This window comes from Meleagris gallopavo, chromosome 12, assembly GCF_905368555.1.
Source record: "Meleagris gallopavo chromosome 12, MGAL_WU_HG_1.1, whole genome shotgun sequence".
Taxonomy (NCBI): Eukaryota; Metazoa; Chordata; class Aves; order Galliformes; family Phasianidae; genus Meleagris; species Meleagris gallopavo.
In genome coordinates, this window is record NC_139415.1 from 3549544 (window position 1) to 3577396 (window position 27853).

A 27853-nucleotide genomic window follows, 5' to 3' on the forward strand; every position below is an offset into this window, starting at 1 on the left:
TGTTATAAACATGCAGACTTGGATAGTGACAGATATGAAGTGTGCTACAGATTAATGTATCTCCCTGTATGCCCAGCTGGGTTGCTTATAAACTAGAACAAATTTCCTGCTGTTTTACTGATTGAATTCATCCCTGTTATCATGCATTTATATAAAGTAAACCATTTTTTCAGTGAAAAACTACCTTACCATTCTCATCACTCCAACCCAAAGCTTATTTTCTGGACAGGAAGCATTAACAACAGTTGAATTCCCATGGCACCATATGTGCTCTGTTTTGCACAGACCTGCCCAGAGGGCTAAATTGAAGAGCTTGACATTTGTCCCTCACCTTTCACCTCTGCTCAGTTTGTCCGTTTTGGAAGAATGGGAGTGAGCATGGAGGGGAGGAACTACCCATGTGTATATTATATTAGATATCAAGGAACACTCACTAACTGCTGTGTAACTCAAAAGCTGCTGCCTTGAAGCTTTACATCTTGTTCCAGAATGCCAGTTCACAAGTGTGGCACTTGTAGCTGAAGTCACTGTGATGCTTGTGGTACACCACACATCTGAGAAATGCAGCATCACAACATCACTGTCTGAAGGTTCTGAGAGGTTGTGGATGCCCCTCCCTGGAAGCATTCAAGGCTTGTCTGCATGGAGCTGTGAGCAACCTGATCTGGAGGGAGGTGTTTCTGCCTATGGCAGGGGGATTGGAACCTGGTGATCTTAAAGGTCCGTTTCAACCCAAACCATTCTACGATTTACAGGTTTTAATAAACTAATTCTATTTGTCTAAATGTTTTCAAGTCTGAACAAATGCTATGTGTGACCTGAAACTTTTTTTCTGTCTTCCTGGCTGTAGAATACATAGCACACAGGGATTTCCTAGCCTGAGTAAATGATACTTGCTAACAGAACATGCATACTGGGACATAAGGACATCATCCCAACATCATACAGTCAACAAAGCAACTACATTTCCTGGACAAACTCATCAGGACTTTAAAATGGCCTTCTATAGCACAACGCAAACATCATTTGAAGTGTCTGTTCAGCATCTATAGAAAATAGAATTTATGCTATTTAGCAAGACAAACTTAAGCTACTGAGTTTCTACTCAGACTACCAGGCCACACCGTGGTCAGCTTTGCCCCAGAGTGACTAACACAATTTGAGGCAAAGCAATCCCATTCATGTCAGGTGTCAGTAAAACATGGATTATGGCACTGCTCTTTCTTATGATTCAAATATGAGCGCTCATCGCCAAGTGCATTTGTTTTCTAAGATCTTAGGGCAACAGAATCCCATCCTGCATCACAGATAGCATAAGAAAGGAACTAATACCCTACGTTCACAGGTAACGTACAAAACAAAACTCTGACTGAGAACAGTTGATTCTTTGCTCCTTCACAGCAATTTGTTTGAACTTATAAAAACCTCACGGTTTATGTTATGCAGTATTGGAACTACACTGCTTATTTTTAAAGCAAAGTTAGACACCTGAGATAAAAAGAAAAACAAAGAAGTCACTCAGTGAGGTCTCTTCTCTGCCAGCTCAGCATCTTGCAGCTCAAAAACTTCAGGGGATTCTCCATTCAGAGTACAGCTGCTTCCTTTCCTAAATACCCTTTCTGTTACACTTCAGTGTTTTCTTGATTTAAGAAGATTTCCTAATTTTCTTTTAATCTCTCACTAACTTAAAAGTATTTTCTTGATGTCGTAATTCTTTATATTCCAAATACCCTCCCTTCCTCTGAGTTCCCTTATCATGTTAAAATTGTTTAAGTCATGAGGTACTGGCCAGACAGAAGCTAAACATTTATTTCCCAGACCAGCAGAAATATGACTAAAACAATTTCTGTGGCTATTCTCTTCACAACAGGCCACGTATTTCAGGGATAGCTGGAAATCTGTCTGCTGCAAGAGTTAAAATGATTGGGGGAAAAAAAGATGGTTTCAGGACAGCATAGGCTGCCTAGTAGACATTACATGTAGGCATAGAAAGCATTCACTGTGTACAGAATACACATCCAGAACTTCTCTGTATCCAGAAGTTCTCAAAGAAACCCTCTGCTATCAAAAGTCAATGGGCATTACAGGGTTTTGCAAATCCCTAATTGAATGAAAGAGAAAAATGAGGAAGAATAAACACAAGTATGCTTTTATTTATCCCTGTCATGGGCCGTGATGAAGTGCAAAAAAAAAAAAAAAAAAAGGAGAGGCAGAATGGAGGCAAAGTAGGGGGCAGAGTCCTGTGGCCTCCATTAATTCCATAAATACTCTGAAACCAGAATGATGTCAGGAATGTCTATCTTAAAACAACCACAAAGTCTTTTTCCTACTTTAAAATGACCAAATAGGTTAAATTCAAGTTTAAGAAAAAAAAAATCCTGGACTTCCTCTTTTAATGCCAAGTTTCTGTCTGCAAAAAATTTTTGTGGTTGTATATTAATCTGGTAAACACAGCATAGAAACGTTGTCAGTTGTTGTAATAGTTATTCCTACTGGTTCCTTACTGCCATAAAGTTGTTAAGATCTTAATTATCTATGGTTAATTATAACATCAAGATTAAAAAATAAATAATCTCCCTTCTAGTCATTTTCAAGAAAAGGAACCCATATCTGTCTGTAACACCAACACAGATAACATTTGGCCATTGGACCCCACGCTTTTGATCAGTACAATAAAAATAAACAAACAAAAATAAATAAACAGAGCACAATATGGCTACTGAAGACAACAAGTTGGTAAAACAAGGTGTTTCTTTACTCACATATGATATCTGTTGTAAGGTTAGAAACAAAAATGAGCGCCCAGTGTTAAAGCTATCATGTAAGCAAGTTTAGTAAAATATGTTAAGGGCCAGGAGTCTGGGCTAATTTCAAAGCAGATCCAAAGGAACTGAGCTTGAAGGGAGGAATTACATCCTTGTTCATTACTCAGAGGGGTAGGAATTTCCAGATTTCAGCCTAAACTTGTAAGAGGAAGCAAGAACAGGACAGGGCAGGGATACATTAAAGGCAGATTTTAAACGGAAACTGAATAAAATTTTAATGAGTAGCTTGACCAAACTGAATTTAACTGCTTCCAGCAGGACCCTGATACCTTGATATTATCTGAACTTGAGCTATGGGTGATGCAGTGAGGTTTAGAGTGATGAGGTAGCTTAGATGTTATACCAGTAGAGTACAATAAAATATACTTTCTGTTTTTGTTAACATGCAGTGGTTAGGATAAAGCAAATCAAAACTAAAATTAAGCAGTCCTCTCTTGGTGGAGTTGCAATAGGAATTTTTGATAAGGAAGTTTAGGATTTTAATTGTACTGTGCTAAAGTTCTGCATATGGGTGTATCTGCCTCTACCATGAGATGCATTTTTACAAAATGATTTTATGACAAATTTAAATAAAACATTTGTTTCAGTTAAATTCTTCCTGTTTTGATTCCTATTTTAAGGTTACCAGTAGTAAGGTGAAAGTCCTACTACTATTTTTTTTTTTTTTCCACTTTGCTGGAATCAGAATCAATATTTTTGGTCCAATTTGTTTGAGATTGCTACTTTTTCTTTTTTCCCCTCTACAGAACAAGAAATTGTGGAATGGAGTTTCTGTAGACAAACAGGCTAACAATGAAGACACTGTATTCCAGTTTGACTGTTAAGGGAGAAATCATATTAAACCATACAATTTAAAGAAAATTACTCAAAATGAGGAAGCTAGTCAAAAGAACACTGGCTCTAGATAATATGAAATTATTGTGATTCAGAATCCTAAATTCAAAATGTATGATTAAAAGTCCTTAGATTCTGTTATTTCAACAGCTACTCACAAAAGCCATCAGAAATTGTTAGAGATTTCATGTCCTCTCCTGTGATTTTAAATGGGTAGAAATGAGAAATGTAGATTAACAGAGTGGAGTAATGTACCTTGCAAAGAGCATTCTGAATTTCAGCTGTTTGTAACTGAATGTAACTGCTCATGAGAAAGATACGGGCTAATGGTGGGGAGTTCTGCTAAATAATTATTCATGCAGCTGATGAGATCTAAAAGATTACAACTCAAATGGGAAAGAGTATTATAAAATTAAAATGCTCTTCTAAAGTGAAAGGTGTGCGTTCACCTCTATTAGTGGGCAAAAGCAGAGTCGAGGCTGGTGAGGAAAGTGACTAAAGGAAAGATTTCTCACTGAAAAACACTAGGGTGAAAGGAACTATTTTAAAAAGGAGATTAACAACAACTAGATTATGTGAAAACAATAAATGGTGCGGGGAAAAAAAAAGACAGGAATTTCTCCTTGGCTATTCCCATGTTAAAAGGAAAATCAGACATTATGTAAGATGCTGGAAGTCCTAAAATGGATGAACAGAAAACTCGGCTAAAAGACGTTTAATCTATGAAATTTCTGCAGTTATAATTAAGGCTAAAACTTAGCAGATACAAATTAGGACCTAATGGCCACGAGATCATCAAGAATCCAAAACACCAAGGGAATTCTGCACAGCACACTTTTGCAGCCTTCCATGTTGCCTCTTTCCCCTCTTCAAATTAACAGACTTAAAATATAGACTCAGAGTATAAAGCTCCACGGTTCAGGGAGGAATTCAGTAATTAAAAAAAAATAAAAAATAAAATAAAAAAAAAACAGTCAGGTTATGTCAGAATTGTGCTTTACAAATATTCAGTATTCTCCTTGAAACATCTGCCTCTGACTATCAGAGACAGACTTCTGGACTACATAAATCATTGTTCTGAGCTGGCATGTCAAGTTTAGACTTAGCCTTTATATTGAGTATTTTGCTTTTCTGTCTCTCTATCTGTTAGAGACACAGTCAAAGCTTCCTGTGTTTATGGAATGTCTGCAAAAACCACTAACATTTTGGGTGGGGAAAACTGACCACAAGTGCTGAATGTTCAGAGATTGTCTCAAAATTCAGCCAGTGATTAAAAACAGGCTTTGGGAAAAGGAGAATCCCTCTCTTCCTCTTTTGGAGGAAGTGTACTGATTTAAATTATTTAAATGCATGCACTTTTTAAAAGGAAGATGAGGGATTTTAATTTCAATTTTTTTTTTTTTTTAAGTAAAGGAACAAATAAAGGAAGTTGTTTTTTTTTTCTTTTTTTTTTCCCTAGAAGCAAGAATTTGAGACTGTGTTGGCTTTGAACTGCAAGCTGTTTCATTCATGCTTGGATCCCAGTTGGGCATCTTCTCCCACTGTGTACACACATGCAAATAATCCTCAGTATTTTCTGTGGAGCAGGGGGAATAACAAGGAAAAAAACAAACACCCTACCGCTCTGCCCCAAATGCAAGCTAACTCCTTCAAGTCCTTAAAAAAGAACTACCACAACAGCTTGGGACTTTCTCTCTCTCCTGCATCCTCTCTGAGCAGTTAAGTGAAAGTTCATTGAGTGGAGCGTGGAATAAGTGTCACAGCCTTTGCTAGAGCCACAGTCCAGTGCCTTCTTTAAGAAATACACATTAAGCACCACGGCTGCAATGATTCCCACCCACATCTCCTTCAAAATACATCAGGTTGGTACTCCCCATACAGCAAGCTGTAATGAGGCAATACAATTAGCCTTAGTGCAGAACTGAGGAGGTGAAGCACAGAAAGGTGAAACCACTTGCCCACTGTAGGCATACTCACGAGAGAATGGACTTACACTCTGGTCTCCTAAGTATGAAAATAATGATCCAACTGCTGAAACGCCTCTTCCTAGAGATACATACTATTAATTCCCTACTTCGCATTCCTGACTGCCTTATTTAGGCTAAGACACCAGTCAGACATAGAAAAAAATCATGTAATATTGAAAAATATCCATTCTTCTTTATCTCATACTTGTTTTTGACGCAGTAAACAAACCTCTTTTCTTTGTAAGGACTCAATAGTACAACATTCATACAGGAGGAGCTCAGAACAAAGGAAAACAAAACTTCTGTAAGACAAATTGAAATGAAAGCTGAAGAAGGTTGTTTCCTCACAGCAATTCATCACATAAAAAATTTCAACTAGCTGCAACCCACTGTATTTCTTTCTCATTGCAGTGAACATGTGTACTGGACTCTATGAAGAGCTCTATGGAACGGCCCTACAAAACATTCCCTCTCTCCTTTTTCCAAGAGACAGTTCACCCAAAACAGAGCTAAGAGTTGTCCCTTGCCATTTGACAATTGCTAAATTGCATAGTTTAACTCACAATGTAACAAACACATCCAACTGAAAATGCAGAGGAATTTTAAGTAGGATAATGATGGTTACTCACATTGGACTTCAGTACGAAGATGGAGTTATCAGCAATAGCAGGTAGCTTAGACTTCTGTTTGTCACATACAGTATCTCTTGAAGTATCTTAGCACCCTCAAGGAACGTCAAGGAAGGAAGATGTTGAAATTTGAGCTTCAGTTCCATTTATTCAACCATTGCTTTGTTTCTGTGGAAACAGAAAAGCATTAAATGTGGAGCATATTCAACAAAGCACGCAAAATTAGCAGCAATAGTAACAACTACAGAGTCAAACCAGTATAGCGTAACTGCTTGTAAACAAAGAAGGTATTTACCATCTAAGTAAGATCTGCTCATGAGGATAATTTGTGTTAGGATGGTCTAATAATCCCCTCAACATTATTGCAAAACAGTGTCAGAAACTAAAAGTACCATTTCTTAGAATCTAAGGAGAAAGTAATTTTGGTAATAAAGGGAGAGCAGGGAGGAATCAATCCTTCTGTTCTTCGAGGACTGCTGTATAAAAAGTCATCTCCATTAACTTCCAGACACTGCTCTCTTAGCAGACAGCCTGTGGTGTCATTCACTCACCATGTTTTTCAAGCAGCTTGTTTCCTTTAATATGTGCATATATAAGGAGTTAGTTTTACTCCCTGCCTTTCCCACTGATGCTCATCTTTAAGCTATCCTCAAGTGCCTTGGCCAACTTAATTAGTCCAGTCAGGCCAGGCTCATTTCCCTGGCACCAGAACTTAACAGTTCTGGTCAGCAGACAGGTATTTGGGGTTGGTTTTATGTGGCTTCATTTTGAAATCATAAGAGGGAGGGAAAAAAAAAAAAGGTTCTCTAGCCTGGGGAGGTGTTGCCATGCATCTGTTTAAGACACAAGTAAAAGAGAAAATAACTTCATAACTTAATCTCATACTTCAGATTTTCACTACTGTAAGATTAGAACCAATGTGGAAGTAGTGGTAGTGGCTGTTTTTTTTTTTTTTTTTTTTCCCTGCATTAACAAACTGTAAAGTTGCAATTTAGTCAGAGATGCAGAAAGAGGAAACAGTTAAGGAACAGCACTCCTTGGCTAAGGCACACTAGTTGATGCAAAAAACGCACAATGAGCCCAATATAGTAGTTCTTCAACTGCATAAGCTACCAATTTATTACATGATTTATATTTCCCATTTATAAGTATGTGAAGGGAAGAAAAAGAATACTCCTTTGATGTAACAGATACTCTACAATGGCAAAGCTATTGTACATGGAACATGTTTACATTCTGTGGTGATAGGCAGCAGCATAGGCCTCTAATAACTTTAGAGCTACCTTTTCTGACATCTTCCCATTTTTGTTCTTGGAAGTGGGAAAACTTGCATTGTCCTGACATCACTGTCTAATAAACTGTGTTTCTCACCACAGCTAAACACTTGGAGGAATGCAGCTTTCCTGTGGCTATATTGCATCACTGCTGTGGGGCTGTGTCCCTTGCTTTAGACAGGCTGAACTTAGGAAGAAAGAACAGATTTTTGAACTCAGCTGCCAATGTGTAGTGAACAACGCCAGAGTCTGGGCTCTAAGTTGTGCCCCAGGAGAATTGATTTCTCTGCACTGATTTTATTCAAGCCCAAACCATTCTTTGATACTGCTTTTTAATACTGGTAGGTCAAGTGAAGTGACTCTTAAGCACATAGTTTTGTTAAGTAATTGTTTAAGGCAAGCTTTGGGACTGATAATAATTTATAGGGCGAGCTGCTTTTCCTTTAAATGCTGTGATCCAGAGAGCATTAAAATAAATGAAGTTTTACGTGGGCAAAAAGAATGGCAAGAAAAAAGCTTGGGATGAAATGCTTAACATTTTTCTTTTAATCTAAATTTGAGATTACTGGATAAATCACTTGGAAAAAAATATAGCAAATATGTCAATCCTCCATGAAATACACATCTTAAATCAGTATGCAGTAAAATAGCATCTTCTGTAGAAATATCACAGCTAGATAAGATACACCTTGCCAGAGACTCCTTCTATCTTAAGACTCTTTAGCAATCCCAGCACTTGATGCAGTGATCCTATGAATTTCCCATAGCAGTCAGTGGGAATGACTAACATTCTTTTCAGTGCTATCCTCAGTAGCGGACCCCTTGCACAGACTGCAAAAAACAATCTCTTAATCCCCTCCACTCAGTGCTGATCTAAAGGAGGAGATCAAAACACGACCCCTAGAATGACCTCAGCCTGCTCAGCAAGGGTCAGAGGTGTCAATCAGCTCCCTACAGGCCCTTGTTATTCTCTGAGGAATGCACTCTGCGTCAGACAAACAAGAAAACTCCTTTAGAAGTATGCAATACAGATACATGAGGATTACTGGCCATCTTCTTCATGAGATGTACACGCAAAACAGAGAGCAAAAATTACATGTATATGATCAGTTTACTGAGGCCAAATTCTTTCAATGCTTAATGTTTACATTTCAGTCATCAAATGATTTCTCAAAATACAGCAGAAGACACTAGTGGCACAGCTATTAAAAATAATTGCACAAATCAGCATAGAAAAAAAGACATCTCAAGCAGTTTGCTTCTGCTGCCAACTTGTTAAATGTACTATTTTCCATTTTTGAGCCTTAGAAAGGGGGAATAAAGCTGGGAACACGACTACATTAAAGACCACAATGCAGATTCCATTTTGTACGAGGTTGGATGAGAGGGGGAGAATTTAGATAGTTTTATAAGTCTAATTAAAGTATCTCTAACAGAAGTATCTGTTCAACTTGATTGTCTTGAAGATAAAAAAGGTTCATCCATTCACTCTTAGGAAAACTATGAACTAGCTGCTTGACTAATTAGCCTCTAATTACAGTGTCAGCAGTATAGAAACATGAACACGGTGGTAAAGAATGCATTACTTAATCCCTTTGACATACTTAAGTCGACTTACAAGCTATTCATTTATTTGAGGATAATTACTTATCTTTTGGCATATTTGTTCTGTTACTCTGTCAGGATTCTCCAGCTGTCCACTCACCCAAAAATGACATCTTTATCTGAAAACATGGATCTTTTGGACCAGTTATGAAGATTTTGATCTGTGTAAGACAATGTATAGCATTTGCTGCCTGTGACAAAACTCAGGTAAATGAGCAATGTCAGCATTAAAAAAAAAGCTCATACCTGAATGTGGAAGACCCCCTCAGTTTTCAGGCTCCATTCCCAAATACAATTTGTAAGTAGCTAGAGGGAACTCAAGGATTACAGCATCTTGGAGATGATCAGAACTGTGTAAGTTAATTCTGAAAAAATAAAAGCAACAAAACCCATATTATTATAAATCTCAGGAGCACACTATTTTTCTATTGCTTATCATATTTGTAAAGAAGCACACTTTTATACCAGTGCTTTTTCACTTGTACTCCCTAGACCAGTGGTGGCCTGAGATAAGCAAGAGAAGGAAGTCTGCAAAATAACTGGAAAAAAAAACCACCCTCAAATGAACAACCACAAAACAGAAACATGCATTTGATATTCTATTGCACTTACTTGAAGGAGACATCAAGCAAAATGAAAGAAACTACAAATTACAGAAGAACAGTTCAAATTTATCCTCATTTTTATCACCCTAACAATGTGTTTGATGGTCTTCCTATCATTTAGATGATGTCTAAACCACAGATTAGATAGAGACGAGGAAATATCTGAATAAGTCTCTCTACAAATGCACCTTGTCCTTCTACTTTCTTCCAGGCATCCAGTAGCAGGGAGAGAACCTTAGGCTCAAGGTTGGAAGAGGGCACTCACTCCTCACAGAAAACTGCAACTGCTGACCAGAAAAGCATTTATATGAAGAGTAAAACACTGATGGAGTCAAGGGGAAAGCGGGGGGCGTTAGAATCTTTGTGATTTTCCTTTCCTGCTTCTACACAGAGTAAGGATAAAGGCAAGCTGATAGTGGAACAGCAAAACCCAACCAGTCCACAGATTCAAAATCCTGCTGCAACATTCTAGGTCTTTTTTTACTGTAGTTTAGTGTCAGAAGCAATTGAAAAACATGTCAGCTAGATTGAGGATTTCCATCGGCAGAGTTAGCAAAGAGCGCTGTCTACCTTCAAAATCAACTTCTGGATCAGCTGACAAAAGTACAAAGGGAGATGTTACTTTAGGCACTGTCACTTCTGGCCAATTCTGCAAGGTTCTGCAGATGGTCAGGTCTGCCCATCTGAAGCATTTGAAAGATCCAAATGAGTGAGACGAAGAAAGTTCCAAGTGCAGAATCAACTAACTTATCACAAAAGTTAGCAATCTGACATTAGCCCTGACTGTTAATCACAAGTCTGCTAGAATATAAAGATTTGTTTCCCTTTACTAACTGAACATATGCCAGAATTTACTGGAAGTCAGCATAAGATCACATTTGCATTACAGCATTCATCTTGTCAGGTTACTTATTTTCTAAAGAGACAGTTGCCACTATAGTAAACAGATGCTACTGTCTGCACTTAACATGCTGAATCACAACAAACAAAAGAAATTGGAATGCAGTTCTTCCTAAGTAGCTTCCATGTACCATACCTTTCTAATGCCCATCTATGTCCAAAACCAGCTGTTTGTTCATTCACAGATTGTGTTTTAAAGTGCTGAGGGGTCTCAGAAATGATCAAATCATTTCTTGGGATGTCTTGTTTGATGCAATGAAAGCTCTCTGCCTCTCTGGCAGGAGAAAGCCTACGGGCTATGCTACCAACATTCTTATGGCATCGCATCCCGCAAACATAACTGAGCTAGTTTTGCTAGCACTGTTGGCACATCTCATATTTGTCTAGCTGCTAACTAAATTTTACAGCCAGTACTGCCCTAACTGTAACTACTCTCAGTGTCAAAATTGCTTGTTTAAGGAAAGACGCATTAAATCTTCAGTCAGAGCCTTTCAGTCTAATTATAGTTTCTGCTCTCATCTAGACTCTTGAAGGAATGTCTCCAAGAAAGGCATTTTCTAGGCATTTTCTTTTTTAAAATCTAAAGAGCAGAGATGGAGAAGCAGATTCATGCTTAAAACAGCTTGGAAGGAAACGCTTGGGATCCCCAGGGGGATTGAGAAACATGTGGGTTTGGGATGAAAAGAACCCAGCCAAGAACTAGCTGGCCACTTCCAGCTTTCACACCATAAATCATTACATTCTTTAATAGTTGGCCAGCTTTCACAAAAGGAAAGAAAATGAATACAGTAGGACGTAGCAGACAAGATACAGCATAGTCAAGGGCACACTGTGTCAGGTATCCTTTCATACTCGTAGTGGCAGTGCAAAGAAACAACTGGCAGGAGGCCCAGCATCTCTGTAAATCAATACAGCTGTTTATTCAAACCAAATGCCTGGCAAAAATATCAAGCTTTGATTGTTGTAGCAATTTCCAAAAGGAAATTAATAACATTTCAGGAGATGACAGCAAACCCATGTGAGAACAAAAGAATTCTTTCCAACTAAGTTTTTATTCAATGTAGGGCTTGCTTTCAGTTCACTGCTTCAAGGTAATAATAGACAGTACCCATTATTATTAGAATTGATTATCATAAAACCCAACAGATAACAAGACAGATATTCCTTCCCAAGTATTCCTGACAGTAGAAAGCTTCAAAATATATTTGCAGTCACAGACGGCATGTGTATAAGCTTCTTGGCAACGTGTGGGAATCAAATGCCTAGATTTACATTTGACTGCAAAGTCTGCTTAAGACTGGCATGGACATATGGTGCTGCAGTGCTACATAATCCTCTGGGTGAGAAGTCAGATTTGGCACGAATCTGGCCCGAGGTTCTGCCTGCATACAGGAGTAACTGCAGCAGGAGAACTGATTTTCTGCCATGTGATATCTCGCTCTAATCCATTTTTTCCCATTTGTGGCTAAGACAGCAGATACATAAATCACTGTTACAGTGAAGTAGGAAACCAAGAGAGAAGGATAACGTGCATCTTTAACTTCCCTTTCCAGACTATCCTGGGTCATACTAATGTTGATAGTATTTTTGCAATAAATAATTTGCTTTTTATTGTACAAGTGATCCCTTTCTATTTTCAAGGTTATTGTTAATTTTTTTAAATAACCTCCCAAGAGATGGAACTAGATATCTTATAAAAAACCACCACCAACAAAACAACAAACAAAAAAACCCACTATGACCTTTGCCATTTTTAAGCTATGTTGTTACAAAATTATTGAAAAGAATTTAATACAACAGGGCCGAGTAAATTTGACAACTGTAAATGAGCACTAGGAAAAAAACCTAAAAACTGTCCTTTTTACAATGACAATATTGTTTCACCATGGATGGGACTCACAACACAGACACTGGTCTGGCCCACTGTCAGAGTTACAAACCTCTTCTTTCAAAGTTACTGATTACATGCAAGAGGACTTCTGACTGGAGCAGCACTAAAAAGATCAAGGGTGAGAAAGCAGGAAATTCAGCAAATATAAATTACTACTGTAATTTACAGGGAAATCTGTAGGGAATCTGCTTTAGCAGCAGGGTTGGACTCCATCAATGATATTTCTAGGTCCTTTCTAAATCCTTCAATTCTGTGATTCTGTGATTCCTTTTTATCACACCTACTGCAGGAGTTATGGATTCCAGAACATTCATATATTTAAATAAAATCTGTGGTTACTGACACTGCCTATGGACAAGGCAGAAAAACAGCTTATTCCATGAAAGGCTGCCAAGCTGAAAGCAGGCAACATTAGGATGTTCAGAACAACCACTATAATAGCAAGGACCAGCAATCTGCTCTGAGAGACAGGATTCCTTTCATGCTCTGCAAACCCACTTGATTAAGAAGCACAAGGTCCATCTTGCTATTTTTAGTCTCTGTTTTTTGAAAAGAAACAAAGCCTGTATTCCCAAGGATCACAACTGCTCAAATGGCAGAAAAAAAGTTGTTTGCACTGTGTTGTGGAAGAGATTTGTAGGAGAAGACAGCCAAGGTCAGCATTAGGAAGTTAGGAGTCTGGTATTGTCCTTCATTCCTGCATTGATACATTGCTGCGACTTCTCAGATACAGCCATGATCTGAAAATAGGTGCAAGGCCATTTCATAAAAGTCCTTCAACTGGCGATAGAAGGTATCTAACCTTGTCAGACACAACTCAGAGAGTGTCTCACCTCTCACAATGAGAGGTGCAAAAGAAGTAGAGTTTTGTTCAGCATATTTGCTATTACTGTATTGTTACTGATATAACTTTTCCTTTATTGCTTTAAGCTTGATGATAGCCATAATAATCTAAGAGAAAAGGAGCACTGAAGATGCTCCCAGGTAAAGGTACTTCAGATGGCAACCTGCAGAATTTCTTCTAATCTATCACTTTCCCTTGCAGAAACTCCTGCATCCAAGTTGAAGCATAGATGCCCTATTGCACCTGTGCAAAACAAAGAATGTTGAAACATAAACAACCGTTTCACACAGGCTGTAATTGAGGTCTAAATTGCATCATTAAATGATTGTTTTGCCCTACATAACACACAGCCTGCAAACACAGGAACTCTATACCACAAACATAACCTTACATTACATCTAGCCTTCTCCCCTAGCTAGTGATCCTGGCCAGGATTAATCTTCATCTGTTTCAGTAAAAGAAGATGAAATGAGAAAATAAGCCTTACGTTACTTCAAACACTACTTGAATCTGGACTCAAAATCAGTTTAGCAGACAAAGCTGTAACAAGGAAAAAGAGATTAGAACATTATTTAAGAACAGAGATACAAAGTCTGATCTATCACAGCATCAACCTGGAAACGAGTGAAATTATTCCTTGTACTTGGCCCAAAATTAAAGCACTCAGTCTACAGTAAACTTTGATGTGTTTTGTGTTAAAGGATGTAATAGCTTCCCTGCTCAAAACAGTAATGCATTAAGTATGATAGTGCATTATTATGTCTTACATCATAGACAGGAGAGCAGTCTATTCCTCTTCTAAGGTAGAAGCTCTGTCCTGAACAATCTGACTGTTCCTTTCCCAAACCAGGAAAAATGTGCCTGTTTTGGTCTTCAGTAGGTCTGTTGCAATATTCTTAACCCTGTAATCAACAAAGAAGTACAGACAATCTCACTGCTGGCTGGAAGACATGGACTCCACGATACTAAATATATGACCAAGCACATACAAAAAACTTGCTTCTCAACATCATCAAAGGACTTATGATCAACAAGAACATAGATGATGTACGTGCTATTGGGAACACTGTGTGATCTTGGCCACTGGAATCACAGAATCACAAAATTGCAGGGGTTGGAAAGGACCATTGAGTCCAATCCCCCTGATACAGGGGATTGATACAGGGGGATGTAGGTTCCCTACAATAAGTCACACAGGCAGGTGTTCAGATGGGGGGACTTGAGTATCTCCATAGAATCTCTCCACAACCTCTCTGGGGAACCTGTTCCAGTGCTCCATCACCCTTACTGTAAAGTTCTTCTGCATGTTTCTATGATACTTCCTATGTTTAAGTTTTAGGCCATTGCTCCTTGTCCTGTTGCTACGCACCACTGAGAAGAGCCTGCCCTCATCCATTTGCCTCCTACCTCCCTTTAGATATTTATAAATATTCATCAGATCCTCCCCACAGTCTTCTTTTCCCCAGGCTGGACAGACTCAGGTTACTCATCCTTTCCTCACACAGGAGATGCTCCAAGCCCTGTATCATCTTTGTGGCCCTCCACTGAACTCCTTCACCTTCTATCTTTTTTGAAGTAAGAAGCCCAGAACTGAACACAGTATTCTAAATGTGGCTTCATCAGGGCAGAGTAGAGGGGGACGATCATCTCCCTTGACCTGCTGGCCATGCTCTTTTTAATGCAACCCAGGAAACCATTGGCCTACTTGGCTACAAGGGCACATTGCTGGCTCATGGCCAACCTGTTATTCATCAGAATACCCAGGTCCTTCTCCACAGAGCTCCTCTCTAGCAGGTCATTTCCTAACCTGTACAATACAGAGTAGGTCCTCACATTTTTCTATTTCAACTCCTTTCCTAAGTTTCAGAATGTAGATGTCACATCTGCTATGGAAAGACAATCCTATTACATCTAATGACTGGGGGATGGTACAACTTAGATCACATGACACTGGTCACTTCAGTCTCTCAAGTCCAAAACCCAACTCAATTTTGATCGTGCAAAACAGACTCTATGACTAGAAAAGAATAGCATGAGGGTCATTTGTAGATGAAGGACTTCATATTTCACAGAATCTCAGGATAGGATTCAGTGTTTAGACAGTGCTGTGAGAAACAGGCAGGAAATGTGTAACCTGCTCATCTTTGCATCAAACCAAGCATGTTGCTGACATTCAAACAGAAAAAAAATAAAAGCATCCTGGAATATTTTAATATAGTCTTTAAACAAAGGACCAAAGGAAATTTTAGCCCAGCTCTTCAGAAATAGAGTTCTAAAAGTAGCCCCTAGTGGGTGAAAGTGTATAAAATCATAGCCACCACTGAGGGAACTAAAAGTTATACTCAGCCTAAAAGAGCAGAAATAACAAGCTAGTGTTATATTCTAAAATACCCAGGTAGTTGCGATTCTATTAATAATAAAAACAAAATAAAAAGAGTTTGCGAATAGCATCAGTCGAGTAATGAATCACTTTATAGGGCAGCTGTGACCAGTGCAGTTGCAACATTACAGTTTATGTATTTGTCTATTTGATTGCTGCTGGTACTCTGTTTGCTACGTAGGTACAAAAGCTTCTCTCTTTCTGGATTGTGACACATCTCAGAATAGCAGACAGTGACTCCAGATAACCCATTTGCCATTATTGAGTTGATATTCAGGGAATGAGGATTTTAGAATAGACCTTCCTTATACAAACAAAATGCATTTCTCTGGATCTTTCCAGAACACTGATGGGAAGGCTCAGTCTCCTCTGCCATACCACCAACATCTGCCTCTGATGTCATAGGCCTACATAATAAAACAGGAGGCATTACTTTCAAAGCATTCCTCACACACGTGTTTATGCATATGCACATATGTATACACACATACACTACATTCCAGGTGTTAGAAATCTGCCTCTACATAAGTTTGAACAATTTTTTACTACTGTCCTCTAAATCAAAATAATGCTACTGCAGACAGTAAGTACTTGACGATCTATCTTAAAGTCACCAAAGTTTATCCTTTCTGTTTTACGCGTCTTACTTGACGTTCATGCTGAGTGAGCATATGATAGGATTCTTCTAAGATACCATACAAGGAGTGCTACAAAAATAAGAGCAGAGAAGATTCTTAGTTCAATTTAAATGCATTTTTAACTGAAACAAGCTCACCTCTACACTCATGGGGAACATGCAGCAAATACTGTAGCAAAGAGCAAGAGGATACATTCAGCTTTTCAAATCTACAAAATGCTGCAAGCTCACTGTTCTCATTTCTGTCACACTTCTACATACTTTCTCAGTCTATCATCACTCCAAAGCTGAATGCCAAAGTCAGATGTCAATAAAGATATGATTTAGAGCCATGGGCTGTGCACAGTATGCAAATCTCTATTTTTATAAGAAATTCAAAGTAGGGCCCGTGGTTTCTTCTGTCAGACAAAAAGAGACAGCATTTTCAAAGGCAACAGGTGGAAATTTGTTTTTGACAGTAGAAATTTTTCACCTAATACGGAACATGTGGAACACTTGCAATAGGATATAATATTGCCCTGCCATCAGGAAATTCCACTGGTGCTCTCTGGAGTGCTGGTTTAGGAAAAGAAAAAGGGAAAAAAGAAAATAAGAACAGGAATTGGCTAAGCAAAATATTTTTTCTGGATTCTGCACCAACAGATGCATTAGAATCACGCTACTTGCAGGGTAGGAGTGCTGGAAATTTGTGCACTTGCATACTCTGTAGCTTGAGAGAGAATATATGGAAACAGAGTTGTACAAAGCTTGTAAAGATTTATTTTGAAAAATGAAACAATAGCTTCAATCACATTTATGTAGTATAAAAAAATAACAGCATCTCACATTACTGTTGATGCAGAAGGTTGTTTAGATTTCCTAAACATTAGAAAGGACTTCAGTAGAAGAATTGATTTTGAGAGTAAGACAAATGTATTTCTTTTCTTGTGTAAGTTGCATTTCACAACAGGAACATTTTCAAATCTGAAGTTAGTTCTCGCAATGGCAGCTGTGCTTTCTTTTTATATGTTCTGAAAAAAGCTGAAAAAAGAAAGCAGACTTATAGCCCAGGGCTTTTCTCTCAATTGCCATGCACTGTTCTGTTAGGTCAATGCTTCCTGCAAAAGCAAATTTATTTGTTCATTTAAATTAAACAGAATATTTTATTTTCTTCCAATTTTCTGAATAACCTGGTTATTCAATTAGTAATAAATAACTAAATGGGGTTAAAGATTCCCTCAGAACCAACCCATTCCTGAATACATTCTAGAAGAAAGAAGTGGTTCTCTCATCTCCAGTGCAACATAGCTCATAACATGTTTGTTTTCCAAAGACACAGCTGTGGAAATGTATTGTGACTTGCACTGTCCTTTAATAGGTGTTGTATCAAGCACTGCATAGTTATCTTGTTGCTCTGGAATCTAGGCTTCGTGGAGGTACCTTAGCTTCTTGCTCCCATCATTACCATCTTTACCTTTCCAGATGTTATCTACTTTCTCACCAATCACACAACTCACTTTTCACACAAAAATGAAGAATATGGCACTTGGAAGTGTCAAAGACAGAGAACTGTTTATATTTGTCATCAATATCTTTGTTCACGCTATGTTGTGATCTCAAATATGGACAGACTCAAGAATAAAACCCAGTTCCCTGGAACTGGAGCTATAAATTCTAGACTATGTGGTTTGAATGGAAGGGATACTGGCAGCTTAAGTCACATGCTATAGTTAGCTTCTTTCTCAAAGGTGACATCACTGAAAAGCTTTTTGGCTAAACAACCATCTGGTCACCATTAGAGAACAATAAAGCCAGAGACAGTAAATAGCAAGGGGCATTACAGGATCTGGAAATGCGTGTCAATAAATTTTATAATCTGTGGACACAGCAGCCAGCGATCCAGGTGCTACTGATGAAAGCTTTTTCCTATCACTTCACGATCATTCCAATCACTTGTGGTTATTGCAGATTTAAATGACAATGCCTGCTAAGAGAAAAGATCTCTTACACGTTATTATGTTCTGCCTCGCCTGCTGCTCCAGCTAGATACAGTCCTATCATCTTTCCAGTCTTTGCAGAAATTAATGGCATCTCCTTTTGCTATCCGAAGGATGAATAACTTAAGCAACCTCATTTTATATGGCACAGTTAGGTACAGATTACAGGACTCCACTAAGATGAAATGTGAAACTAAATTTGATAGCAGCACCGAGATGAACCACTCAAACAGACAAAGTCTAGGTTTTACACTGTGTAGTATAAAAGGCATTTCCTTCTGCCCACAGTGAACAACAGTCTACAAGTCTTTATCATCCCTGGTTGAGATATTCAAGGAGGTTTTTAGCTCAGAGACTGAAATGCCTACAACAGTGTAAACATCTACATCTCCACCAAGCAGGTCATTAGAACTATGTGGGTAGATTTTTCCATCAAACTGTCCAGCAAGAGCTTAAAGTTTTAATTCCCTGTGTGGAGATGGATGTACATGGCAAGGAACCAAATACGCCATAAGTGACCAAAATGTTGCTAAAGAATGGCAAAGTAGGGGTGGAAGGAGCAGGGAAGTGTCCTTGGAGATGAAAAAGAGAAAGTATCAGCCAACAGATATCTGTTGAGTCACAACTAGAGTGGCTTTCAATTGCAGTAAAGAAGGGCATTTTAAGAACTCAATGCCAAAATTCCTTTCTTTCAAGAAAATTGAAACATTTATAAAAATATGGTATCTGTCATCTGGTATATGTCATTTTACAGAGAGGATGGTGGGGCACTAGAATAGGTTGGCCAGGTTAAGTCCCTTCCAATTCTAAGGATTCTGTGATTCGATGTGTCACAATAGGATAAGACAGACTGGCCTCAAGTCATGCCAGGGCAAGTTCCAGTTGGATATCAGGAAAAATTTCCTCTCTGAAATGTGGTCAGGCACTGGAATGGGCTGCCCAGGGAGGCGTTCAAGAAACACGTAGATGTGGTCATATGGAACATGGTTTAGTGGGTAACATTTGTGGTAGGTGGGCAGTTGGACTAGATGGTCTTAGAGATTTTTCCCAACCTTTATGATTCTGTGATATCTGAGGCAGTTGAGAGGACTGATTTCTCATTCAAAAGTTCCATGTATGCACAGCTGTACAAAAAGTTTTCTATTTCTGAGCTATTAAATAACTCCATTTCTGATTATCCTTCATCTTAAATACAGCCAGCCCCTGTAGTGAGCAAATATCTATAAAAATGTTCTGTAATCTGACCTGCTGAGTTTATGAAATTACTATCACTCTGGTAGTACTGATTTTTGCAGAAAGCATACTTAATTTCCTAGAGACATGCTGAAATATGATAACAGACATATGAATCACCATGGCTTACAGCAAGCAGAACATGAGCCAGCAATGTGCCCTCACAGTCCAGAAAGCCAAACATACCCTGGGCCGCATCAAAAGAAACATGGTTAGCAGGTTGAGGGAGGTGATCCTGCCCCTCTGCTCTGCACTGCTAAGACCTCACCTGGAGTACTGCATCCAGATGTTGAGTCCTCAGTAGAGGAGAAATGTGGACCTGGTAGAATGTGTCCAGAGAAGGGACACAAATGATCCAAGGGGTGGAACACCTCCCCTACAAGGACAGGCTGAGAGAGATGGGACTGCTCACTCTGGAGAGAAGCCTCTGGGGAGACCTTATAAGCAGCCTTCCAGGACCTGAAAAGGGAGGCTATAAGAAAGAAAGGGGCAAACTCTTTAACAGGATTTGCTGTGACAGGACAAGGGAAATGGTTTCAAACTAAAGAAGGGGAGATTTAGATTGGACATAAGGAATAAGTTCTTTACAGTAAAGGTGGTGAGGCACTAGAACAGCTTGCCCAGAGAGGTGCTGGATGCCCATTGGACACATTCAAGGTCAGGCTGGACCAGGCTCTGAGCAACCTGATCTAGCTGCAGATGTCCCTGTTCATGGCAGGGGAATTGGACTAGATGACCTTTAAAAGTCCCTTATAACTCAATTCTGTGACTCTATGAATTAAAGGAAGTACCCGTGAGCCAGGTGGACAGTTCCTCACTTAGAGGATCTTGGGAGTGGCATTCATATTATACTGACAAAAGCTGATAGGGAAAAGATAGGATAGAGGCCAGTCTATCATGTATCCTGCTTTACCTGGATATAACTTCCTACTCTTTTGCATATAAGGGAAGGCATAGTTATGCCTTTTGTTTCTGTCAGAGTAGTTATGTTGTCAGCAGTCCAGGTACTTCACTCCTCCAAGCTAAATGTATGAGTTTATACAATCTGAACTAAGAAGGTAACACTTCTCTGGCTGGGGCAGTAGCTAACTGGTAATATTTTGTAGGTTGGACAAGAGGCAGATGTACACCACAGGTTCACTGACAAGTTTCATTTGTCCAGTTCCTAAATTTACTGCTGGTAAATCTACATAAGAAGAACACACAGAAATAATCTCTGCCAAGTTGCTGTCAATTTGGGTAAAACCAGAGTCCTTGCAATAACAGCTGAAACAGGAGTGGGTAAGGTACATTACAGTCTGAAAGCCCAGTTATATATTCTTTCATCCTTCTAGCCCTGTCATACACTGGACGTTTGTTTAAAAAAGCAGCTTAAGATATACATTTAAAACATTTAATTTCTTCACTCAACGTTTTTCAGATCAAGGCTTCTCATTTAAAGCTGAGGAATGACTTGTACCTCAAAGGTTTGAGCTGTTGAGGCATTACTTATCAAAGACTTGTGACTAGTAAATACGCTATATTAATTACAAGAGATGCTTGCTCTGCAAATGCAGGGAGGGGTTTCAGTTTTCCAGCAATTCTCCTTTGCCCAGTTCTACATGCTCAACAGGTCTTTTTTATTGCAGCTCTAGGGATTCTATACGTTCAGGCACTGATAATAAGCAGAGGGGTTAGTGATGTGACCAAATGGAAGAGCAAGTCAGGGTTACAAAATGCTTCTCTGCTTGACACTAACATTAATTCTAAGACTTCTTGATATGAATTGAATCGTTTTTAAACAACACAGCCTTCAGCTCACTAATACATACGTACCAGCATACTAGTGATTCTAGTCTGGAAAACTCTTCTCCAGTCTGCCTGCTGGCTGCAAGTGCATTGATAGACAGGAAGTGTGTTCATCTTCTCTGAGCTTTTTCCATATCCATCAATGGAGAACGCTGGGTCTAAGAAGGGGATGCTGAATGTGCACCATTAGGAAATTGCTTGCCCCCTAATGGTTTGCTAGACCTTCAGCTTGGGAAGCTTCTAAACACAAGGCTAAGCTTGGTTTTAAGCACTGAATCAATTGCTTAGTATTTACATGAGCTCTGTCAAAGCGTTATGGCAGGGATCCTACGTTTTGCTCTCTGGGAAGATCTCCAGATAGGAAGGCTACAGATAACAACAGTAAGGCTTTCAGACAAGGATCTCCTCCTTGGTTATAAATCTGTTCTTTTAGAGGGCTAGGACTAACCTGAAATAATTTGCTTTGGCAGTCTGACAATGTTTGCACAATGCCTATTTGCTTTACACCTTGCTCATGCCAACACAATGAGCTACTTGCTTTCATTATCACTAAGTACATTACCAAACTTGAAAGAATGTGACTGTTAGAAATCAAGGAGGATCCCATAGCAATCCTCTGTTGAATACAATTAATTTTCCTTCTGCAAATTACCTGCACTTTTCAAAAGCTCAAAATTCAGAGTCAGCCTTATGGAATATGATAGGAAAAAGGGGACTGAGATGCAATATGGAACCTCTGTATTAGCAAACACCATTCACACAGGTCTCCGAACTAGCAGCCTGACATTTATTTTACCTCCTTACTCAGCTTCTTAGCTTGCCTCTACTAGATCTACACTCATCTGCAAAACTCTTCTGTCTTTAAGGGTTATGTCATCTTCATCCCAATAACATCTACTTACTACATCTACTTACTGGCATTGAGCTGCTAAAAACCTAGACTCCCTTCCTTGATTGTCTGCTTGCTAACGCTTGCTAACAAGTCAGTTCTTTAGATTTTAAGAAAAAAGTTAATTTTACTGGCATATGCATATATTCCTTGAGGCACACCCTCTCTTTTTAGTACTTTACAGCTCTAAAGAATGGGCTGTTTCCTTTGATATAACTGAATCCCCTGCAATTGTAAATAAGTGTAGAACATGACTAGTAACCTCCTCTCCCCCCCCCCCCCAAAAAAAAAATTAAAAAATCAAGGCAAGATCTGTGCAGTATATTTCTTCCTCTGTTCCATCTGTGTTTGAAAGACAGAAAAAACAGTTTCAGTGATCCACTTACATTCTAAAGCTTTCCAGCTACTGAAGGAGCATCCGGATAGATACTTCAGACTGCCTTCCAAACAGATACAATAGAAGTTCTCCACAGAGAGATCTCAGGAGCTTTTATAAAATAAGAGCTTGAGTGCTTCCACAGTTGCTCAGCAATCCCTTATCTCTCACTAGCTTTAAATTCAGAACTCAGATTTAAAACATCACAGGAACTTTTAGAGCTGATAGTTTACTAGTCTTTCATTACCTCCAGCAGAGTTGCTCTGCTGAATAACATGAACTGAAAGCTTCTATAAATTACGTGACAAGCGAAAGCAGGCAGATTTTCATTTCATATACACTGTATATAAAGGTATACCTACTTAAATCTATGCTTAAACACGATCATTTTCTTGCATACAACTTCTGATTCTGTGGGGTTTTTCATTTCTTTTTTTGAAGAGCAGAAGTAAAAAAATATTAAACCTCCTACAAGAAGGTTAAATGGTTCTTCCTGTCTTACAGAGTAAGAATACCAATATCTTCAGCAGGTTTTTTTTTTTTTTTTTTTTTTTCTTTTGAAGATTGACAAAAGGACAATCTCACACTGAGCTCCTTAAATTCTTTATGGAACTGGCTTCCAACCTCAAAAGTACATTCCAGATAGACTTATTTTGCCTTTCTCTAAAGAAATTCTGTTTTTACTATGACAGAACCAACATGACAAATTTCACAGCCCCTGTTCATCTTCTGTTTGGGAAGGGAATCTCAAAACAATCTCTGCTGTTCTACTATTATCAAATCTGACTGTATTTGTTTCCCACCTTTGACCTCATCAACCACTCAGAAATCCCTGTCTGAACACTTTCCGGCTGGTTTTCATGCATGCAGATGACATAATTTCCTGTTAAGTACACCACAAAATGTGACTCCTTATCATCTCTGATTAGTCAGATAGCTCCGTGCACAACCACAAAACAAGCAAAAACCAGCTATAAGTAATACTATAGCTCCTTAGTTTTTAATACTATCCTGCTTCCTACTCCTTATATGTAGGCTGGGCTAGCTGGATTTATTTACCCACGCTGAGGTTTAAAAATACTTATTTCCTTTGTCATTGCTTGTTTAAGGATTGCTGCTATGTGCAGTTCATAAATGCCAAAAGCTCCATGTCAAAGGTTACTTGTCTTGCTTCTAACTTGCCCCCAGGCACTAAAATTGGCTCCTGCTGCTCTCAGAGAGAGAAGCTTCCAAAAAAGTGAAGTCACTCCTTGAGTGACCATCTGCTACAATACAATATTTCTGAAATATCTAGACAGATTCTATATAATTTTTATACACGTTAAGACTTTGCAGCCCAATAAAAAGGAAGTAAACTGATATTTTTAATCAAATAAAACACCATGGAAGTAAAAACAACAACAAAACATAACTAACTTTCACAGCAGCATTGTTGTTCCTTACTTGTATTTACATTAACATAAAGCATAATACCTTTTCAGTACTTGCTTTCTAAATTAGACAAACACGCATAAAATCACTGGTGAATTTGGCACAGGATGTCTTATTCATCCCTTCACCTGTTCCTTGCCTCAGACGGAGTCATATATAGAACATATGTGTATAGAGTATACATAGAATATATATGATTCTCTCTGAGGATACATATACATATAGAATATCCCACGTTGGAAGAAAACCCCAAGGATCACAGTGTACAACTTCTTATATTGTGGTGCCCAAACCTGCATGCAGTGCTTGAGGTGAAGATACACCAGTGAAGTGCAGAGTGGGACAATTCCGTCCCTAACCTGCCTGGCATTGCCAGGCTGATACACCCCAGGGCACCCTGCTGGCTCACATTCAACTTGCCATCAACCAGAACCCCCAGATTCTTTCCTGTGGGGCTGGACTTCAGCTTTTCATCCTCTCAGCTGTACGTACAGCCAGGGTCACCCCCTTCTCAAGTGCAGAATCTGGCACTTGCTCTCGTTACACTTCATGTGGCTGGTGATTACCCAGCGCGTCAGTTTGTCAAGATCTCTCTGCAGGGCCTCTTCACCTGCAAAGGAGTCAACACTCCACCTAATTCAGTATGCACTTGAGTCCTGCATCCAAAACATTTATAAAAACATCAAAGAAAACTTGCTCTATAATAGAGCTCTGGGGAACTCCCCTAGTGGCTGGTCACCAGCTTGATGTAAGCTCATTTACTATATATAACCCTTTGAGCCAGCAGTTAACCCATAGTATAACGTAGTTGTCTAGCTGTATACTAGATATTTTGTTTCATATTTTGTATGAAACAGTTTTGAACACACTGTGGCACTGCTTTGGAAGTGATGATGCAACTGCTTCACAGTGTCTCTTACATTCAGCTGAGCCTGCAAAACTCTGGATAGTCTTCTGCTCCCAATAATTTCCATGCTTTTCTGATGTAAGAAGTTAGAAGAATTGATTATTTTACACTTCCCCTGTTCCATCAGCCCAGGAACCTACCGTTTTGAAGTTATTTAAAAACCTGATGGATTGCCTTTATATGAAACTCCAATGCTTTGATTACCAGTCCCATTTCAATAAAGTAAAACTTCTGTCAAAGTGCAATGCACGTAGAGAAATAAGCATTGCACTGAGTTCTTTGGGGTAAAAAGTTAGTAACATTGTACTTCTGAAATGGAATTCTTTGATATTTCATTCTTGTTTCAAAATCAACATTCTTCATTAAAGGTTAACAGAGCACACAACATACTAAAGAACTGAACAAATAGCTTCAGTGTATTCATAAGTATCTTCATCTTCTTTCCAGCAAAGCACGGTGGGGACAGCGTAATCCATTTCTAGCTATGTCTTCATATGTTAAATGATAAATACAGAGTTACAGACACATGACGAAGAACAAACCAAAACAAAACATTGCCACTTCAGCTACCTGCCAGAAGATACAGGTACGCTAGGTCAATTTTCTGCTGAACAGTTTCAGACACCCTCCTCTGATTATCATGCTCGTTTTCTAACCACTCCGTGAATATGTTTTTTGGCTTCATAATGCTCTGACACCTAAACTGTGAGCTACTCTGGAGAACAAATTGTTGCCTGATGTTTTCAAATCTGTTCAGGTTTTCTTATTGCTATTACAATGGTTCAAGAGCCAAAATGCCAAATGATAAGGAAGATTTACTTCCAGTGAGGGAAGTTACTATTCCAGGATGAAAAACATTCCATACTGCGAACTTAGATACGAAGCTAATCAATTTCTCAGTACTAGGGGTATGCAAAACACAACAGGTCATGAAAAATTCCTCTTTTCAAAGCTTCAACAAAAGGGGGAAACTTCTGGCAAATTCTGCAAGACTTTGAAATCCACCATGACATGCAAATTTCTTCATATTTTGCAGAGGAAAGGCAAGAATAAAGAACACTCCAAACTTCATCCAAGCTACCTCTTCCTTTTGAACGTTTTTAACTTCACTGGTACACGAGCTGTGAAAAATCAGAATTTCTTTTGGGGAGAGACTCTTGCTCTGTGTTGACACCACGAGATATGAATAGCTGAGAATTGAATTGATAGCTGTTTTCAGAATGGATGGAATTGAGGATAGTGCTATTAATTTATGACACCAGAAAAGAGAGGTAACAATTAGCACAAATGAAACATGAGAAATCCTTCACATAAGAAAGGCTGTAAAATATCTTGTAAGGAAAAGCTAGTCTACGCAACTTCTCGCAGTGAGCTAAGATCAACAACTCTGTCTTGATTCACATCTCTCTGGCATCACCAGCCATTTAAATTCCAGTAACAGAAAATAAAATGTTAATGCTTTGATGCCATCACTGAATATGGCTTCCTCTTTTGACGTGATTTACCCAAAGTATGTAGAACATGAGACTCACTCCTACCCATCTTCTATGTTCGTCGTTTCCTTTCTCCCTTGACAGCTGGCATATATAACAACTCTAATTTCATCTGTTAATGAAGCAAACGCTAAAAGTAAGGGTTTGGTAGGTATAAGTAGTATAAAGGTATTTAAGTTCAGCCCTGATCTTAACGGGGTCCTTCAGGAGGAGACTTTAAGATTTCCTCACATTTCCCATATTTCCTCTTTCTATTTAGACTGGCTATGCCCGTGATGGCTCTATACCTCCTAGCCAGCTTGGGAGCACAACGAAGTGAAAAGACCTGAAAGATGAAGGCTAACTGGATGTGATTTGTGTGAAGTTTTAGATTAGATGGTTTATTAGGAACATTTATTTTATAATTAAACTCCATTGTTTGTTGTAAAGGGACACCTATGTGCAGCTCAAGAATCAAAATCTCCCATTATGGCTGGTACTGCCACACCACGCGTGAATTTCTTTTTTAAATCCTGGCAGTTTTGATTTTAAATGAATCAGTCAGAGGTTCGGTGAAAGAAGCATGCAAGCATTAGCATTTGAATGCTGTTCTTCAATTCATTTTGCTATCAGTAAGTGCTGCAGCAGAAACAAAACTAAGGGAGGAAATTAGAAAGGTAAATCATAGGAAAAACACATGCCTGATATACTGCTTCTTCTGAAGCCCCCAAAATGGAAGTGTGGATCAGTATCACAGTGTTAACTCAACAGGCTTATATTCATTGCTGTGCTCTCTCTACTTGGTTCTGTGGGAAAGGCAATGGATGGAGGTGGCAAGAATGTATTCCCAATCTTAAGACCAGTTTGATATCAACCTCAGCAGTCATGATAGCAGTTTGATGGTGCAAACTCCACAAGAGCTGTAATCACAGGAGTAATTAAAATGGAGATGCACTATCAGCCTCTTCCTCCTGTTTCTTCCCTGGACAACAAGTGTTATTGCTGGGCAAACTGTGCTTACTACATACAGCAGTAAGTATCTCTGGCATGTGATACGTTTGTGCTTTTTGATATTCTCAAAAAATATAGCAGGAGCAGAGATGTGGTTTGCAAATCATCGACAGTGGTCTACATATCTTTTGTGCTGACAGATATTGGACCAAAAGTATTCAATCTTATTCACTTACCTCTGTTAACATATTTCCTGGATTTTCTACAGACGCCTCTGCTTCTGTATCCACACACATTCTGCTTTGCTTCAAGTTTGAACACTGGAAAAGAAATGCTCTATAGTTCTCTGCATATTCCAAAGGAATGCTCTTTAATCTGCAGAAAAAAAAACAAACCAACAATACAGTTCATTTTTTCCTAGGACCATTCCCAGAAACCT

At 38.8% G+C, this 27853-nt stretch overlaps 1 long non-coding RNA gene across 1 annotated transcript; it reads right to left on the reverse strand.

The window, feature by feature from the left end:
• Window positions 1–1722: 1722 nt before the first annotated feature.
• On the reverse strand, window positions 1723–27832 carry LOC146543531 (uncharacterized). The gene is made up of 3 exons (XR_014885928.1): window positions 27651–27832; window positions 9381–9499; window positions 1723–6423 (listed from the first exon to the last, which is right to left on the reverse strand). It is a non-coding gene; the product is annotated as an uncharacterized LOC146543531 (long non-coding RNA).
• Window positions 27833–27853: the final 21 nt, after the last annotated feature.